Genomic DNA, 12,141 nt, shown 5'->3' with positions numbered 1-12,141 from the left:
TGACCAAGATCAAGGCTTGATTGAATTATCATGGCTGCCCAAGATCAAAGCTTGATTGAATTATCATGTCTGCCCAAGATCAAGGCTTGATTGAATTATCATGGCTGACCAAGATCAAGGCTTGATTGAATTATCATGGCTGACAAAGATCAAGGCTTGATTGAATTATCATGGCTGACCAAGATCAAGGCTTGATTGAATTATCATGGCTGCCCAAGGTCAAGGCTTTGTTGAATTATCATTGCTGCCCAAGATCAAGGCTTGATTGAATTATCATGGCTGACCAAGATCAAGGCTTGATTGAATTATCATGGCTGCCCAAGATCAAGGCTGGAATGTAATTATCATGGCTTTCCAAGATCAAGGCTTGATTGAATTATCATGGCTGCCCAAGATCAAGGCTTGATTGAATTATCATGGCTGCCCAAGATCAAGGCTTGATTGAATTATCATGGCTGCCCAAGATCCAGTCTTGATTGAATTATCATGGCTGACCAAGATCAAGGCTTTATTGAATTATCATGGCTGCATAAGGTCAAGGCTTGATTGAATTATCATGGCTGACCAAGATCAAGGCTTGATAGAATTATCATGGCTGCCGAATGTCAAGGCTTGATTGAATTATCATGGCTGCCCAAGATCAAGGCTTGATTGAATTATCATGGCTGCCCAAGGTCAAGGCTTGATTTAATTATTATGGCTGCCCAAGGTCAAGGCTTGATTGAATTATCATGGCTGCCCAAGATCAAGGCTTGATTGAATTATCATGGCTGACCAAGATCAAGGCTTGATTGAATTATCATGGCTGCCCAAGGTCAAGGCTTGATTGAATTATCATGGCTGCCCAAGATCAAGGCTTGATTGAATTATCATGGCTGCCCAAGGTCAAGGCTTGATAGAATTATCATGGCTGCCCAAGATCAGGGCTTGATTGAATTATCATGGCTGCCCAAGGTCAAGGCTTGATTGAATTATCATGGCTGCCCAAGGTCAAGGCTTGATTGAATTATCATGGCTGCCCAAGATCAAGGCTTGATTGAATTATCATGGCTGACCAAGATCAAGGCTTTATTGAATTATCATGGCTGCCCAAGGTCAAGGTTTGATTGAATTATCATGGCTGCCCAAGATCAAGGTTTGATTGAATTATAATGGCTGACCAAGGTCAAGGCTTGATTGAATTATCATGGCTGACCAAGATCAAGGCTTGATTGAATTATCATGGCTGCCCAAGGTCAAGGCTTGATTGAATTATCATGGCTGTCCAAGGTCAAGGCTTGATTGAATTATCATGGCTGACCAAGATCAAGGTTTGATTGAATTATCATGGCTGACCAAGATCAAGGCTTGATTGAATTATCATGGCTGCCCAAGGTCAAGGCTTGATTGAATTATCATTGCTGCCCAAGATCAAGGCTAGATTTAATTATCATGGCTGACCAAGATCAAGGCTTGATTGAATTATCATGGCTGCCCAAGATCAAGGCTTTATTGAATTATCATGGCTGCCCAAGATCAAGGCTTGATTGAATTATCATGGCTGCCCAAGATCAAGGCTTGATTGAATTATCATGGCTGCCCAAGATCAAGGCTTTATTGAATTATCATGGCTGCCCAAGATCAAGGCTTGATTGAATTATCATGGCTGACCAAGATCAAGGCTTGATTGAATTATCATGGCTGCACAAGGTCAAGGCTTGATTGAATTATCATGGCTGACCAAGATCAAGGCTTGATTGAATTATCATGGCTGCCCAAGGTCAAGGCTTGATTGAATTATCATGGCTGCCCAAGATCAAGGCTTGATTGAATTATCATGGCTGCCCAAGGTCAAGGCTTGATTGAATTATCATGGCTGCCCAAGGTCAAGGCTTGATTGAATTATCATGGCTGCCCAAGATCAAGGCTTGATTGAATTATCATGGCTGCCCAAGGTCAAGGCTTGATTGAATTATCATAGCTGCCCAAGATAAAGGCTTATTGAATTATCATGTCAGCCCAAGATCAAGGCTTGATTGAATTATCATGGCTGACCAAGATCAAGGCTTGATTGAATTATCATGGCTGACCAAGATCAAGGCTTGATTGAATTATCATGGCTGACCAAGATCAAGGCTTGATTGAATTATCATGGCTGCCCAAGGTAAAGGCTTGATTGAATTATCATTGCTGCCCAAGATCAAGGCTTGATTGAATTATCATGGCTGACCAAGGTCAATGCTTGATTGAATTATCATGGCTGCCCAAGATCAAGGCTGGAATATAATTATCATGGCTGCCCAAGATCAAGGCTTCATTGAATTATCATGGCTGCCCAAGATCAAGGCTTGATTGAATTATCATGGCTGCCCAAGATCAAGGCTTGATTGAATTATCATGGCTGCCCAAGATCCAGGCTTGATTGAATTATCATGGCTGCCCAAGGTCAAGGCTTGATTGAATTATCATGGCTGCACAAGGTCAAGGCTTGATTGAATTATCATGGCTGCCCAAGATCAAGGCTTGATTGAATTATCATGGCTGACCAAGATCAAGGCTTGATTGAATTATCATGGCTGCCCAAGGTCAAGGCTTGATAGAATTATCATGGCTGCCCAAGATCAGGGCTTGATTGAATTATCATGGCTGCCCAAGGTCAAGGCTTGATTGAATTATCATGGCTGCCCAAGGTAAAGGCTTGATTGAATTATCATGGCTGCCCAAGATCAAGGCTTGATTGAATTATCATGGCTGACCAAGATCAAGGCTTGATTGATTAATCATGGCTGACCAAGATCAAGGCTTGATTGAATTATCATGGCTGCCCAAGGTCAAGGTTTGATTGAATTATCATGGCTGCCCAAGATCAAGGTTTGATTGAATTATAATGGCTGACCAAGGTCAAGGCTTGATTGAATTATCATGGCTGACCAAGATCAAGGCTTGATTGAATTATCATGGCTGCCCAAGGTCAAGGCTTGATTGAATTATCATGGCTGCCCAAGATCAGGGCTTGATTGAATTATCATGGCTGCCCAAGGTCAAGGCTTGATTGAATTATCATGGCTGCCCAAGGTCAAGGCTTGATTTAATTATCATTGCTGCCCAAGATCAAGGCTTGATTGAATTATCATGGCTGACCAAGATCAAGGCTTGATTGATTTATCATGGCTGCCCAAGGTCAAGGCTTGATTGAATGATCATGGCTGCCCAAGATCAAGGTTTGATTGAATTATCATGGCTGACCAAGGTCAAGGCTTGATTGAATTATCATGGCTGACCAAGATCAAGGCTTGATTGAATTATCATGGCTGCCCAAGGTCAAGGCTTGATTGAATTATCATGGCTGCCCAAGGTCAAGGCTTGATTGAATTATCATGGCTGACCAAGATCAAGGTTTGATTGAATTATCATGGTTGACCAAGATCAAGGCTTGATTGAATTATCATGGCTGCCCAAGGTCAAGGCTTGATTGAATTATCATTGCTGCCCAAGATCAAGGCTAGATTTAATTATCATGGCTGACCAAGATCAAGGCTTGATTGAATTATCATGGCTGCCCAAGATCAAGGCTTGATTGAATTATCATGGCTGCCCAAGATCAAGGCTTGATTGAATTATCATGGCTGCCCAAGATCAAGGCTTGATTGAATTATAATGGCTGCCCAAGATCAAGGCTTTATTGAATTATCATGGCTGCCCAAGATCAAGGCTTGATTGAATAATCATGACTGACCAAGATCAAGGCTTGATTGAATTATCATGGCTGCACAAGGTCAAGGCTTGATTGAATTATTATGGCTGACCAAGATCGAGGCTTGATTGAATTATCATGGCTGCCCAAGGTCAAGGCTTGATTGAATTATCATGGCTGATCAAGATCAAGGCTTGATTGAATTATCATGGCTGCCCAAGGTCAAGGCTTGATTGAATTATCATGGCTGCCCAAGGTCAAGGCTTGATTGAATTATCAGAGCTGCCCAAGATCAAGGCTTGATTGAATTATCATGGCTGACCAGGATCAAGGCTTGATTGAATTATCATGGCTGCCCAAGGTCAAGGCTCGATTGAATTATCATGGCTGCCCAAGATCAAGGCTTGATTGAATTATCATGGCTGCCCAAGATCAAGGCTTGATTGAATTATCATGGCTACCCAAGATCAAGGCTTGATTGAATTATCATGGCTGCCCAAGATCAAGGCTTGATTGAATTATCATGGTTGCCCAAGATCAAGGCTTGATTGAATTATCATGGCTGCCCAAGATCAAGGCTTGATTGAATTATCATTGCTTCCCAAGGTCAAGGCTTGATTGAATTATCATGGCTGACCAAGATCAAGGCTTGATTGAATTATTATGGCTGCCCAAGGTCAAGGCTTGATTGAATTATCATGGCTGCCCAAGATCAAGGCTTGATTGAATTATCATGGCTGCCCAAGGTCAAGGCTTGATTGAATTATCATGGCTGCCCAAGGTCAAGGCTTGATTGAATTATCATGGCTGCCCAAGATCAAGGCTTGATTGAATTATCATGGCTGACCAAGATCAAGGCTTGATTGAATTATCATGGCTGCCCAAGGTCAAGGCTTGATTGAATTATCATGGCTGCCCAAGATCAAGGCTTGATTGAATTATCATGGCTGACCAAGATCAAGGCTTGATTGAATTAACATGGCTGCCAAAGATCAAGGCTTGATTGAATTATCATGGCTGAACAAGGTCAAGGCTTGATTGAATTATCATGGCTGACCAAGATCAAGGCTTGATTGAATTATCATGGCTGCCCAAGGTCAAGGCTTGATTGAATTATCATGGCTGCCCAAGATCAAGGCTTGATTGAATTATCATGGCTGACCAAGATCAAGGCTTGATTGAATTATCATGGCTGCCCAAGGTCAAGGCTTGATTGAATTATCATTGCTGCCCAAGATAAAGGCTTGATTGAATTATCATGGCTGACCAAGATCAAGGCTTGATTGAATTATCATGGCTGACCAAGATCAAGGCTTGATTGAATTATCATTGCTGCCCAAGATCAAAGCTTGATTGAATTATCATGTCTGCCCAAGATCAAGGCTTGATTGAATTATCATGGCTGACCAAGATCAAGGCTTGATTGAATTATCATGGCTGACCAAGATCAAGGCTTGATTGAATTATCATGGCTGACCAAGATCAAGGCTTGATTGAATTATCATGGCTGCCCAAGGTCAAGGCTTGATTGAATTATCATTGCTGCCCAAGATCAAGGCTTGATTGATCTATCATGGCTGACCAAGATCAAGGCTTGATTGAATTATCATGGCTGCCCAAGATCAAGGCTGGAATGTAATTATCATGGCTGCCCAAGATCAAGGCTTGATTGAATTATCATGGCTGCCCAAGATCAAGGCTTGATTGAATTATCATGGCTGCCCAAGATCAAGGCTTGATTGAATTATCATGGCTGCCCAAGATCCAGGCTTGATTGAATTATCATGGCTGACCAAGATCAAGGCTTTATTGAATTATCATGGCTGCATAAGGTCAAGGCTTGATTGAATTATCATGGCTGACCAAGATCAAGGCTTGATTGAATTATCATGGCTACCGAATGTCAAGGCTTGATTGAATTATCATGGCTGCCCAAGATCAAGGCTTGATTGAATTATCATGGCTGCCCAAGGTCAAGGCTTGATAGAATTATCATGGCTGCCCAAGATCAGGGCTTGATTGAATTATCATGGCTGCCCAAGGTCAAGGCTTGATTGAATTATCATGGCTGCCCAAGGTCAAGGCTTGATTGAATTATCATGGCTGCCCAAGATCAAGGCTTGATTGAATTATCATGGCTGACCAAGATCAAGGCTTGATTGAATTATCATGGCTGCCCAAGGTCAAGGTTTGATTGAATTATCATGGCTGCCCAAGATCAAGGTTTGATTGAATTATAATGGCTGACCAAGGTCAAGGCTTGATTGAATTATCATGGCTGACCAAGATCAAGGCTTGATTGAATTATCATGGCTGCCCAAGGTCAAGGCTTGATTGAATTATCATGGCTGTCCAAGGTCAAGGCTTGATTGAATTATCATGGCTGACCAAGATCAAGGTTTGATTGAATTATCATGGCTGACCAAGATCAAGGCTTGATTGAATTATCATGGCTGCCCAAGGTCAAGGCTTGATTGAATTATCATTGCTGCCCAAGATCAAGGCTAGATTTAATTATCATGGCTGACCAAGATCAAGGCTTGATTGAATTATCATGGCTGCCCAAGATCAAGGCTTGATTGAATTATCATGGCTGCCCAAGATCAAGGCTTGATTGAATTATCATGGCTGCCCAAGATCAAGGCTTGATTGAATTATCATGGCTGCCCAAGATCAAGGCTTTATTGAATTATCATGGCTGCCCAAGATCAAGGCTTGATTGAATTATCATGGCTGACCAAGATCAAGGCTTGATTGAATTATCATGGCTGCACAAGGTCAAGGCTTGATTGAATTATCATGGCTGACAAAGATCAAGGCTTGATTGAATTATCATGGCTGCCCAAGGTCAAGGCTTGATTGAATTATCATGGCTGCCCAAGATCAAGGCTTGATTGAATTATCATGGCTGCCCAAGGTCAAGGCTTGATTGAATTATCATGGCTGCCCAAGGTCAAGGCTTGATTGAATTATCATGGCTGCCCAAGATCAAGGCTTGATTGAATTATCATGGCTGCCCAAGGTCAAGGCTTGATTGAATTATCATGGCTGCCCAAGATCAAGGCTTATTGAATTATCATGTCTGCCCAAGATCAAGGCTTGATTGAATTATCATGGCTGACCAAGATCAAGGCTTGATTGAATTATCATGGCTGACCAAGATCAAGGCTTGATTGAATTATCATGGCTGACAACGATCAAGGCTTGATTGAATTATCATGGCTGCCCAAGGTCAAGGCTTGATTGAATTATCATTGCTGCCCAAGATCAAGGCTTGATTGAATTATCATGGCTGACCAAGATCAAGGCTTGATTGAATTATCATGGCTGCCCAAGATCAAGGCTGGAATATAATTATCATGGCTGCCCAAGATCAAGGCTTCATTGAATTATCATGGCTGCCCAAGATCAAGGCTTGATTGAATTATCATGGCTGCCCAAGATCAAGGCTTGATTGAATTATCATGGCTGCCCAAGATCCAGGCTTGATTGAATTATCATGGCTGCCCAAGGTCAAGGCTTGATTGAATTATCATGGCTGCACAAGGTCAAGGCTTGATTGAATTATCATGGCTGCCCAAGATCAAGGCTTGATTGAATTATAATGGCTGACCAAGATCAAGGCTTGATTGAATTATCATGGCTGCCCAAGGTCAAGGCTTGATAGAATTATCATGGCTGCCCAAGATCAGGGCTTGATTGAATTATCATGGCTGCCCAAGGTCAAGGCTTGATTGAATTATCATGGCTGCCCAAGGTCAAGGCTTGATTGAATTATCATGGCTGCCCAAGATCAAGGCTTGATTGAATTATCATGGCTGACCAAGATCAAGGCTTGATTGAATTATCATGGCTGCCCAAGGTCAAGGTTTGATTGAATTATCATGGCTGCCCAAGATCAAGGTTTGATTGAATTATAATGGCTGACCAAGGTCAAGGCTTGATTGAATTATCATGGCTGACCAAGATCAAGGCTTGATTGAATTATCATGGCTGCCCAAGGTCAAGGCTTGATTGAATTATCATGGCTGTCCAAGGTCAAGGCTTGATTGAATTATCATGGCTGACCAAGATCAAGGTTTGATTGAATTATCATGGCTGACCAAGATCAAGGCTTGATTGAATTATCATGGCTGCCCAAGGTCAAGGCTTGATTGAATTATCATTGCTGCCCAAGATCAAGGCTAGATTTAATTATCATGGCTGACCATATCAAGGCTTGATTGAATTATCATGGCTGACCAAGATCAAGGCTTGATTGAATTATCATGGCTGCCCAAGATCAAGGCTTGATTGAATTATCATGGCTGCCCAAGATCAAGGCTTGATTGAATTATAATGGCTGCCAAAGATCAAGGCTTTATTGAATTATCATGGCTGCCCAAGATCAAGGCTTGATTGAATTATCATGGCTGACCAAGATCAAGGCTTGATTGAATTATCATGGCTGCACAAGGTCAAGGCTTGATTGAATTATCATGGCTGACCAAGATCAAGGCTTGATTGAATTATCATGGCTGCCCAAGGTCAAGGCTTGATTGAATTATCATGGCTGCCAAAGATCAAGGCTTGATTGAATTATCATGGCTGCCCAAGGTCAAGGCTTGATTGAATTATCATGGCTGCCCAAGGTCAAGGCTTGATTGAATTATCATGGCTGCCCAAGATCAAGGCTTGATTGAATTATCATGGCTGACCAGGATCAAGGCTTGATTGAATTATCATGGCTGCCCAAGGTCAAGGCTTGATTGAATTATCATGGCTGCCCAAGATCAAGGCTTATTGAATTATAATGTCTGCCCAAGATCAAGGCTTGATTGAATTATCATGGCTGACCAAGTCCAAGGCTTGATTGAATTATCATGGCTGACCAAGATCAAGGCTGGAATATAATTATCATGGCTGCCCAAGATCAAGGCTTGATTTAATTATCATGGCTGCCCAAGATCAAGGCTTGATTGAATTATCATGGCTGCCCAAGATCAAGGCTTGATTGAATTATCATGGCTGCCCAAGATCCAGGCTTGATTGAATTATCATGGCTGACCAAGATCAAGGCTTGATTGAATTTTCATGGCTGCACAAGGTCAAGGCTTGATTGAATTATCATGGCTGACCAAGATCAAGGCTTGATTGAATTATCATGGCTGCCCAAGGTCAAGGCTTGATTGAATTATCATGGCTGCCCAAGATCAAGGCTTGATTGAATTATCATGGCTGCCCAAGGTCAAGGCTTGATTTAATTATTATGGCTGCCCAAGGTCAAGGCTTGATTGAATTATCATGGCTGCCCAAGATCAAGGCTTGATTGAATTATCATGGCTGACCAAGATCAAGGCTTGATTGAATTATCATGGCTGCCCAAGGTCAAGGCTTGATTGAATTATCATGGCTGCCCAAGATCAAGGCTTGATTGAATTATCATGGCTGCCCAAGGTCAAGGCTTTATAGAATTATCATGGCTGCCCAAGATCAGGGCTTGATTGAATTATCATGGCTGCCCAAGGTCAAGGCTTGATTGAATTATCATGGCTGCCCAAGGTCAAGGCTTGATTGAATTATCATGGCTGCCCAAGATCAAGGCTTGATTGAATTATCATGGCTGACCAAGATCAAGGCTTGATTGAATTATCATGGCTGCCCAAGGTCAAGGTTTGATTGAATTATCATGGCTGCCCAAGATCAAGGTTTGATTGAATTATAATGGCTGACCAAGGTCAAGGCTTGATTGAATTATCATGGCTGACCAAGATCAAGGCTTGATTGAATTATCATGGCTGCCCAAGGTCAAGGCTTGATTGAATTATCATGGCTGTCCAAGGTCAAGGCTTGATTGAATTATCATGGCTGACCAAGATCAAGGTTTGATTGAATTATCATGGCTGACCAAGATCAAGGCTTGATTGAATTATCATGGCTGCCCAAGGTCAAGGCTTGATTGAATTATCATTGCTGCCCAAGATCAAGGCTAGATTTAATTATCATGGCTGACCAAGATCAAGGCTTGATTGAATTATCATGGCTGCCCAAGATCAAGGCTTGATTGAATTATCATGGCTGCCCAAGATCAAGGCTTGATTGAATTATCATGGCTGCCCAAGATCAAGGCTTGATTGAATTATCATGGCTGCCCAAGATCAAGGCTTTATTGAATTATCATGGCTGCCCAAGATCAAGGCTTGATTGAATTATCATGGCTGACCAAGATCAAGGCTTGATTGAATTATCATGGCTGCACAAGGTCAAGGCTTGATTGAATTATCATGGCTGACAAAGATCAAGGCTTGATTGAATTATCATGGCTGCCCAAGGTCAAGGCTTGATTGAATTATCATGGCTGCCCAAGATCAAGGCTTGATTGAATTATCATGGCTGCCCAAGGTCAAGGCTTGATTGAATTATCATGGCTGCCCAAGGTCAAGGCTTGATTGAATTATCATGGCTGCCCAAGATCAAGGCTTGATTGAATTATCATGGCTGCCCAAGGTCAAGGCTTGATTGAATTATCATGGCTGCCCAAGATCAAGGCTTATTGAATTATCATGTCTGCCCAAGATCAAGGCTTGATTGAATTATCATGGCTGACCAAGATCAAGGCTTGATTGAATTATCATGGCTGACCAAGATCAAGGCTTGATTGAATTATCATGGCTGACAACGATCAAGGCTTGATTGAATTATCATGGCTGCCCAAGGTCAAGGCTTGATTGAATTATCATTGCTGCCCAAGATCAAGGCTTGATTGAATTATCATGGCTGACCAAGATCAAGGCTTGATTGAATTATCATGGCTGCCCAAGATCAAGGCTGGAATATAATTATCATGGCTGCCCAAGATCAAGGCTTCATTGAATTATCATGGCTGCCCAAGATCAAGGCTTGATTGAATTATCATGGCTGCCCAAGATCAAGGCTTGATTGAATTATCATGGCTGCCCAAGATCCAGGCTTGATTGAATTATCATGGCTGCCCAAGGTCAAGGCTTGATTTAATTATCATGGCTGCACAAGGTCAAGGCTTGATTGAATTATCATGGCTGCCCAAGATCAAGGCTTGATTGAATTATAATGGCTGACCAAGATCAAGGCTTGATTGAATTATCATGGCTGCCCAAGGTCAAGGCTTGATAGAATTATCATGGCTGCCCAAGATCAGGGCTTGATTGAATTATCATGGCTGCCCAAGGTCAAGGCTTGATTGAATTATCATGGCTGCCCAAGGTCAAGGCTTGATTGAATTATCATGGCTGCCCAAGATCAAGGCTTGATTGAATTATCATGGCTGACCAAGATCAAGGCTTGATTGAATTATCATGGCTGCCCAAGGTCAAGGTTTGATTGAATTATCATGGCTGCCCAAGATCAAGGTTTGATTGAATTATAATGGCTGACCAAGGTCAAGGCTTGATTGAATTATCATGGCTGACCAAGATCAAGGCTTGATTGAATTATCATGGCTGCCCAAGGTCAAGGCTTGATTGAATTATCATGGCTGTCCAAGGTCAAGGCTTGATTGAATTATCATGGCTGACCAAGATCAAGGTTTGATTGAATTATCATGGCTGACCAAGATCAAGGCTTGATTGAATTATCATGGCTGCACAAGGTCAAGGCTTGATTGAATTATCATTGCTGCCCAAGATCAAGGCTAGATTTAATTATCATGGCTGACCATATCAAGGCTTGATTGAATTATCATGGCTGACCAAGATCAAGGCTTGATTGAATTATCATGGCTGCCCAAGATCAAGGCTTGATTGAATTATCATGGCTGCCCAAGATCAAGGCTTGATTGAATTATAATGGCTGCCAAAGATCAAGGCTTTATTGAATTATCATGGCTGCCCAAGATCAAGGCTTGATTGAATTATCATGGCTGACCAAGATCAAGGCTTGATTGAATTATCATGGCTGCACAAGGTCAAGGCTTGATTGAATTATCATGGCTGACCAAGATCAAGGCTTGATTGAATTATCATGGCTGCCCAAGGTCAAGGCTTGATTGAATTATCATGGCTGCCAAAGATCAAGGCTTGATTGAATTATCATGGCTGCCCAAGGTCAAGGCTTGATTGAATTATCATGGCTGCCCAAGGTCAAGGCTTGATTGAATTATCATGGCTGCCCAAGATCAAGGCTTGATTGAATTATCATGGCTGACCAGGATCAAGGCTTGATTGAATTATCATGGCTGCCCAAGGTCAAGGCTTGATTGAATTATCATGGCTGCCCAAGATCAAGGCTTATTGAATTATCATGTCTGCCCAAGATCAAGGCTTGATTGAATTATCATGGCTGACCAAGTCCAAGGCTTGATTGAATTATCATGGCTGACCAAGATCAAGGCTGGAATATAATTATCATGGCTGTCCAAGATCAAGGCTTGATTTAATTATCATGGCTGCCCAAGATCAAGGCTTGATTGAATTATCATGGCTGCCCAAGATCAAGGCTTGATTGAATTATCA

The sequence above is a fragment of the Euprymna scolopes genome, chromosome 46 (genome assembly GCF_053919585.1).
Source record: "Euprymna scolopes isolate OS-2025 chromosome 46, ASM5391958v1, whole genome shotgun sequence".
Classification (NCBI taxonomy): domain Eukaryota; kingdom Metazoa; phylum Mollusca; class Cephalopoda; order Sepiida; family Sepiolidae; genus Euprymna; species Euprymna scolopes.
The sequence above is the reverse complement of the archived record's forward strand: the minus strand, read 5'-3'. Positions refer to the sequence as shown.